This window comes from Pezoporus flaviventris, unplaced genomic scaffold (genome assembly GCF_033815535.1).
Source record: "Pezoporus flaviventris isolate CSIRO_AGI_PZ_B2104156 unplaced genomic scaffold, CSIRO_AGI_Pfla_v1 ptg000041l, whole genome shotgun sequence".
Classification (NCBI taxonomy): Eukaryota; Metazoa; Chordata; class Aves; order Psittaciformes; family Psittacidae; genus Pezoporus; species Pezoporus flaviventris.
This window is the reverse complement of record NW_026892589.1, coordinates 298,055-306,239: the sequence shown is the minus strand read 5'-3', so window position 1 is coordinate 306,239 and position 8,185 is coordinate 298,055. Positions and strand designations below refer to the sequence as shown.

Genomic DNA, 8,185 nt, shown 5'->3' with positions numbered 1-8,185 from the left:
TTCGTCACGGAGTCGTGTCCTGCACTGAGGTGACTCTTAGTTCCTACTGTAGCTCAAACACAGGCCCTCGCTAATGGCTGCAGTCGCTGTGAGTGCTGGTTTTTGTACATGTGTTTTTTTTTGCAGGGGATTGTCTCTTCTGGGAAACGCTTGCGTGGGATTTCTATATTTAAAAAAATACACAACTGTTTTGTTTTCCCCATTGCTTGCCTGTGATGAGCAGGAAGGAGAAGAGATGGGTGAAGAAGAGAAGGGGGAAGAAGCAAGTCCAGAAAAGCAGTGCAGAAGATACCAGTGAAGAGCAGGGAGAAGGGAAGCAGCAGTCTCCAGGTCAGGCAGAAACTGCCCCTCCCAGAGCGGAATCCCAGAAAAAGGAAGAAGGCGAGATGTTGGAGTCTTGGATGAGCATCCCGCTGAGGGAATGGGTCTTGAATTTTGGTGTCTGTGAAGTTGAATGGTGAGAAATGGTCTCTAGGTTCATGCAGGCCTCGGTCAGACACAGCAGTGAAGCAGGTATTTATTTAACGTTTGTGCGAAAATGAGTGTCCTGGCAAGTAGGCACACAGAGCAAAACCAGAACTTTGATTTGTTTTTTCCTATCCTGTCTGCAAGCTCCCTCCCTTTTCCCAAGTTTTCCCGTTGGGTGTGGACTCCAAGGTTTACAGCGTATCTGACATGTATAATCTATGTGCTAACTGTCCCGCCTCTGGTCACACCTTCCCTTATTCTTTTTTTTGTACACCCCTGTAAGCGGCGAGGAGAAGCAGACAGGCCAACCCAATATGGGTGATGAGCAACTTCTACTTTATTTGTGACGCAGTTCACACATATATAGGAGTGGTATTCAGCCACTCCTTGGCACAACAGTATTGGTTAGCCCCCCACAGCTTCCTCCACATTCTCCTCCCAGGTCCGGTCTCCAGCTACCTGTGGGGGCCACCCTCTGCCTTGCTTGCACAGTCCTCCAGAACTCTATGGTCCTGCTCTTAGAGTCATTCTGCAACACACCCCTTCCTCTTATCTCCTTTTATGGTTCAATTTCATAACTCTCTGGCAGACATGTGGTACCCCAAATTACTGTTTAACTACAGAACCAGTTTTCACCAGCTAAGTTTTCATAGGTTGTACAAAGATAGCATTCTTTTTAACCACAGAGTGTGTCTATCACCCAAAGATGACATTGTCTTTAACCACAGAGCGTGTCTGTTTAAGTCATCATATTTGAAACCCTTTGTTTCATTTCCTTAGTAACTTAGCCCCAGCCCCACTATTGCAAAGTCTTAATATTGCAAAGCCCCATCCCTGATATTGTGAAAACAACACTGTTTCTCTCACAGAGTTTCCGCATGTGAACTCTTCTTTCCCTGTTTGTCCCCTGCCCTGAGAAAAAATCTGGAAAACCTGCAAATCTGTTCCCCTGCCTGACAATGTATTTTTTCTGTTACAGGATCCCAAAGGAAATAGAGAAAATGCAAGAGAGGAAGAACTATCCAAAAGTTCCAGTGACAGCACAGTTATCGAAACAGAGGAAGGGAAGAATATCAAAGCACCCAAGAAGCCGAAGCTTGTCCATGAAATCCCTGTGGAACTGGGTGTAAACGATGTGCCCTACCTGCTGGAGGACGAAGTGAAGAGCTTGATGAAAAAGGATGTTTGAAATGGCTCTGCTGGGTTAAAGCTCCATGTAGAGGAAGTGAATTGCTTTGGAATGGTGGTGGATCATGTAGCGCTACTGTCATCAGAAGCTTATGTATATGATGTGCTGCTCAGCTAAAGGCACTTGCTACCTTTGATTACTGTTCTCTTTGCATGCTAGACTCCAAGACTTGATGATCCGAGATCTAGAGAAACAAGAAAGATAGAACTTGGCCAACAGCTTGGAGTCATTCATCTTTGGGACCCAGGTAAGAGAAGGATATCAAGAAATTAGAAGACCAGGAGAGCAGGTAGAAGTGTCTTGTCATGGTTTAAGCCTAGCTGGTAACTCAGAACCTAGCAGCCACTTGCTCACTCCACCCCCTTCTTTCTACCCCTGCTCCTAGAGGAATGGGGAGGAGAATGGAAAGAATGTAACTCCCATGGGTTGAGATAAGAACAGTCCAGTAACCAAGGTATAACAGAAACCACTACTGCTACCACCAGTAATAATAATGATAAGGGAAATAAAAAGGGGAGAGAATACAATTGCTCGCCACCCACTGACCGATACCCAGCCGAACCCGAGCAGCAATCTCGCCCTTCTGGGTAGCTGCGCCCAGTTTCTATCCTGGGCATGATGTGCTGCGATATGGAATACCCCTTTGGCTAGTTTGACAGGTCAGGTGTCTGTGGAGGCAGTGTTCTCACAGGAGAATGGATAATTGGTACATAAACTCTGAATAATCCTGAAAGATACAGCAAGGCCATGAGAGGCCTGAGGAAGCCTAAACAAGATAAGAAGAAGCTGGATTTCACCAAGTTAATGAGAACTGTGGACTGTTGGCAAGCTTTCGAGGTAAAGTTCTCACACCTGTGCTTAACCAATTATATGTTAGTCACTAAGGGTCTTCAAGACATGTATCCAGTCATAATATGCCAAATCACTGTAAGTGCATGTAAGAAACAGTATTTAAGGGATTAAGGCTTTGTAATAAATGGCTTTTGTCTGATCATATTGCTCTCTGACTGAGTCCATATATTTTCTGTGGCAGGTGTCCTGTCTCTGCTTCCTTCTGGTTTCCCCCTCCTCACTGGTAGAGCATGAGTCTGAAAAGTCCTTGATCAGAGTAAGCATTACTCAGCAAGAGCTAAAAACATCGGTGACTTATCAGCACTCTTCCCAGACTGAAGTATTAGGTTATTGCCTGCTGACGACACTGCCAAACTTGTCTGGTTACTGCTGAGCTCATCTGGTTTCATCAAAGTTCCTTGTTTGTTGGGGTGATAATCGGAGGGAAGTCAGGGTCAGTTGATGGTGATCTGAGGACAGTTCTGCTGTTGCTGCTGGCTTTTCCCATGACTTTTATTATCTGCTGATGATCATGACAGCCCATATCTTTTCTTCAAAGCCCAGAATGGCAGAGATGGGCATCTAGCTCATGGGCTATAGAAGTGTTACATAGCAGTCAACAGCAGATAATTGAGTCCATTGGCTGTTTTCTCCCAAAATTAAATCCCCTTGAGGTACACACCAGACTTCCCCAGTCTTCCCGCATTACCCACCAAGTATTTCCAGGTCCCTGAGCAAAAGCAATCCCACTGGTAGGTTTGCCTTTACCTGAAGCAGGAATAACCCAGGCTGTCTTCCCCAACAGATTCTTTATGTGGACCACAGGAATGTTATGCCTCTCTATGTAAAAGTTCTGATTGGGGTGGGCCAGCCCTGTTGGCAGATCCCTTGGTGTGACCAACCAGGTGGCTTTTGGTAAATGTGTATCCCAGTGTTTGAAAGTCCCACCATCCATTGCTCTCAGTGTAGTTTTTAATGGCCCGTTGTACCATTGTAACTTGTGCAGATTGGCTGATCTGAATGCAGAAGAGTTTCTTGGGCTGGGGGGAGATGATTTGAAGAGCCCAGCTTTCATCTTTCAGTCATTTTTCTACTACCTCTAGGCTTGCTAAGCCCACGGGGACTTGATAGAAATGTAAGACTTTTTCCAAGTGTGTCTAACATGTTAAGTTTTACGTTCACAGTATCTTTCTGTGTGCCTGCCCAGGTGTTGTGGAATGCTTGCACTCAGGCTATGAAGAAGATACAGCTTCTCAAGAACCATTGCTGTGCAGTTAAGTGCATGTGAAGTTACCGTGGTTACAGCTTTTCCGTCACATACCTGGTGTGCATGTGTCTGTATACTTGCTGTGTTGCCATCATGCTCCTGGTAACATTGAGAGCAGGAGCTCAGATGTGGGAAGGTGAGTGAAGATCTCCTGGCCAGTGCAGGCAGCACTCCAGGAGTCTACGTTCCAGCCCGGTTTCAAGGGGGTGATGGGTGGTTTTATGCTTCCACGCTCAGTGGTATTTGATGGGAGCGCTTGTTTTGTTCTTTGCAGGAGAAGCTTCACGAGGAGGAGCATTGTTTTTTCTCCTCAGGGGAGCAGAGAGAAGACATTTCCAGAAAGCTTAGCAAGGCTTCCCGTTGGATGGAGGAGGAGGGCTCTGCAGCTGGAACTAAGGTACTGCTGTGGGTGTTCAGGATACCAGGCACTGTCCCTGACATGGAAGTGACCACACAGGCTGACTGAGGATGGAACCACCACAATCCTTTGTAATCTGGTTTTTGCAAGTCTCTTGCTTCCCCGGTGCATTTTGCACAGAATAGAACGCAAAGTTCTTGCAGCCATGGATGAGCAGTTTCAGCAGCAACTGCTGAAGTAACTCCCTGTCTCTCTTTCTCTGCCTGCTGCCTGTCCCCTCATTCCTTGCTATGCCTCTCCATCCAGCTAGCTCTTTTTCCCTTTCTCTCCTCTTCTGTCCTGCTCCCTGGCCCCTTTTCTTTCTTCCTCTGTTTCTGTCCTCTGGCCAATTTCTGGTTTTAGATGGTTTTCCTTCTTGGTCATTTCTTACAGATCTGACCCTTTCTTTATTTCTTAATCCCTTTGTTCTCTTCCCTCTCTTCTTTATCTTGCTCTGTCCACACGTCCTGTGCTCCACTACTGCCCTCATCTCTCCTTCTCTCCTTCCCCACCCACGCTCCAACATGTTTATGCCCTGGTCCTGCACCCTCCATTTTCTTGCTCCATTTCTCTTTCACTAACTGTACCAGAGATGGTGCAAAATACTTTTTTCTTCTGCTTATTTGTAGCCTTCATAAAAAAAGGAAGCTTTAGACTCTTGTTGTTTTTTAAGTCCAGCTGGTAACTCAGAACCACGCAACTGCTTGTTCATCCCCCCCCTGCTTCTTTCTAGAGGGATGGGAAGGAGAATCAAAAGAATGTAACTGCCATAGGTTGAGATAAGAACAGTCTGGTAACTAAGGTGTAACACAAAACCAGTACTGCTACCACCAATAATAATAATGATGATAAGGTAAATAACAAGGGGAGAGAAATGGAACTAAAAGAGGAAAAGGAAAGGAATAAACACAAGTGATGCACAGTTCAACTGCTGAGCACCCGCCAGCCAATACCCAGCCCAACCCGAGCAGCTATCTGGGCCTTCCATGTAACTCCCCCCTGTTTTTATCCTGGGCATGATGTATGGAATGCTGTAGTATGGAATGCCTCTCTGGCTAGTTTGGATCACGTGTCCTGTCTCCGCTTCCTCCCAGCTTCCTGTGCCCCTCCTCACTGGCAGAGCATGAGACTGAAAAGTCCTTTATCAGAGTAAACATTACTTAGCAACTACTAAAACCATCGGTGTTATCAGTGTTCTCAGACTAAAGTTGAAAACACAGCACTGCACCAGGTACTAAGGAGAAAATGACTGCTACTGCTGAAACCAGGGCAGGAGCCCACCCAGCTTGATGATAAAGGTTTTGGGGTACATTTTCCCTCTCCCAGCTAGATGTCAACTGCCACCATGGTCACCCTTTCTTTTGCCATGGAAGGACAAAACAGAAGAATCCGAATCCATGGTCTGTGACGCAAGGTATGTCTGTGATGCATGTCTGCGTTTTTCCTGCGGTGCTTGTAGCATGAGATTTAAAGATGACATAAAGAAGGTGCCCGCTCTCTTTCTCTGTTTTTTTCTATGAAAGATTTAAAGACAAATACTCAACATAAGGCCCATTGCGGAGCTGTTACGCCTATGCAAAGCTTTAGTTTTCCTGAAAGAAGTGTCTGTGTGGTTAACTGTTAAATGATAGTGAGAAAATAGTTTTTGCAACAAAAGAGGAAAAAACCTGTATGTAAGAGTTCAACTGTTCAGAAGAAACAGACTTTATTTTTTACTGTAAAAGCCTTTTTTGTTTCATTGGTAGGTTTTTGATTGTGTGTTTTTTTTTCTCTTTTTTATAACATAGAAATACAATTTGGATTTCTGTTTTCTGTTTTTCGGGTGACTTGTTGCAGACGTTTCATGATGCTCAACACACTGTGGTGCCCCAAAAATACTCCAGACCCCCAGATTCTGGGTCTGCAAGGCGATGTGGGGAGAGGGGATTTGCAGAATTTTTGGGGGAGAAAAACATGCTGTTTGGGATTTTTTGGTAGTGCTGCTGCCACCCTCTGTCCAAACCGTAGTACTGGAGGTGGTGCTGGGCGCGGCGGACAATGAGAACATGGCGGGGGTGGGGGGGGGATGGGGGGGTGGGTGTATGTGTGTGTGTGTGCGTGCATGCGTGTGTGTGTGTGTGTGTGTGTGTGTGTGTGTGTGTGTGTGTGTGTGTGTCTCGGAAGTGATTGACGGGAGCGGTGGCCAATGACGGCTGCGGGGCGTGATGGCCAATGGCAGCGCGGGAGTGTCGTTCCGGGAGGGATTGACGAGCACCGCGGCAACTGGCGGGTTGGGGGTGTTGTCCCTCTAATGTCTTTCAGGCAGAGCCCCCCCTCCTTTTTCTTGGGGATCTGTGTAAACGGCAGTTATGATAGGAACGAAGTAACGAGCTGCACCTGGGGGCAAAAGGGTTGTGATTTTAATCTTGCACCCCAGAACTGCTTGCTGATGCCATTCTATGTCCCCCACAGAGACCGATCGACACATCCCCTCCCTAGTCCTATAGAGCCCTATGAACCCATAAAATATGTCCCACAGCTTTTATTGACACGTGCCATCATGATGTCACCAGGATGGTAATGACAGCATCATCCATGACATGGCTCCCATTATGGCCCCCACTATCCATCTGCAACTCATCAGTACCGCACCACCAATAGATTTTTTTTTTAATTCATTTTCTTTTCTTTTTTTTTAACCTTTCATTTGCTTTTATTCAAGTTTTATTCAGGCTTGTTCACTTTTATTCACTTTTCTTCAGATCTGATTTAGTCACTTTTACTAACTTTTTTTTTTTTTTTTAAATACCCGATGGCCACCCAGAGCAACCTATGGACACCCCACAGAGCCCCATAGACCTCAGTAGAGCCCCTATAGGCTCCCCCCTCCCTGGCTCATAGACTCTCTATAAACATGCTGTAGAGTTCCAGAGCAACCCATAGACACGCAATAGTGACTTATAAGAGACCCATAGTCACCACACAGTGACCCATAGACACCCCCTAGCCATCCACAGCACCCCATGGAAACCCCAAGAGGCCCCATAAAGCGCCATAGGCTCCCTCTTGAATCCCCTGTAGGGCACCCCCCAGCCTCATAGACAACCTATAGACATGGCATAGAGACCCACAGTAACTGATGGACACTCCATAGCGATTCATAAGACACCCATAGTAACCCACAGATCCCCATAATGACCCACAGTGACCCATAGATACCCCATGGACATACAATAGTGACCTGTATATGCCCCATAGAAATGCATGGCCACCCATGGACAGCTCATAGAGACCCAAAGCAATTGCTAGGTTCCTTATAGATGCACACATGGCCCCATGACGACCCATAATGCCCCACAGACTCCCTCCACTGCCACAGCACCCCATAGATGCCCAGCCCCAATGCCCCATAGTTCCCTACAGACACACACCCCCACGGCTCTTTTTGATTTATGGTGGTGTGATGTCGCCAGGACTGCGATGGCATCAGGAGCATCATCAGCCTCCATGGTGCCCCTTAGGGCCCCCATTACCACCTTGTGCCCCAAACACAAATCAGTTTTTCTGTTGACTTTAATTCATTTTTATGGACTTTCATTCACTTCTTTTTGAGTTTCACTTAGGCTCATTCCCTTTTTTTCTCTTTTTACATTCCCCGGTAGCCCTGCCCCCAACGCAGACCACACCCCACACAGGAGCTGACCCCACACCGCCCGCTGCCTGTGGTGCCGCCTGTGGCCGATTTGCCCACCCACCCTTGTAGCCGTGCCCTGTGCCCCGCCCTGACCACGCCCACATTCCTTGCCAAGGAGATACCGCTAAGCATGGCCCCGCCCTCTTTGGAGCATGCGCCCAGCCTGGACACACCCCCGGTCCTTTACTAACCCCGCCCGGAACCCTGACCACCCCGCTGCCCGAGGCACGCCCCTGTCACCCCCCGTGCCTCCACCCCAGGCCAACCAGGAGCCTGCCCCTAGCTGAGACCACACCCCCCAGTCAGCGACCCTGCCCTAACCCCGACCACACTCATGGCCGAGCCCCTAGCCCGAGCCAC

The 8,185-nt window shown here is 47.5% G+C and overlaps 1 long non-coding RNA gene across 4 annotated transcripts; it reads left to right on the top strand.

Moving 5' to 3' along the window:
• The first annotated feature begins 1,025 nt into the window (after positions 1–1,025).
• Positions 1,026–5,361, top strand: LOC133275658 (uncharacterized). 4 transcript variants are annotated; one of them, XR_009745649.1, is made up of 4 exons: positions 1,206–1,684; positions 1,817–1,904; positions 4,078–4,152; positions 5,247–5,361. It is a non-coding gene; the product is annotated as an uncharacterized LOC133275658 (long non-coding RNA). The 4 variants fall into 4 exon arrangements; XR_009745650.1 differs by having other exon boundaries at positions 4,030–4,152; XR_009745648.1 differs by lacking the exon at positions 5,247–5,361 and having other exon boundaries at positions 1,026–1,684; positions 4,078–4,357.
• Positions 5,362–8,185: the final 2,824 nt, after the last annotated feature.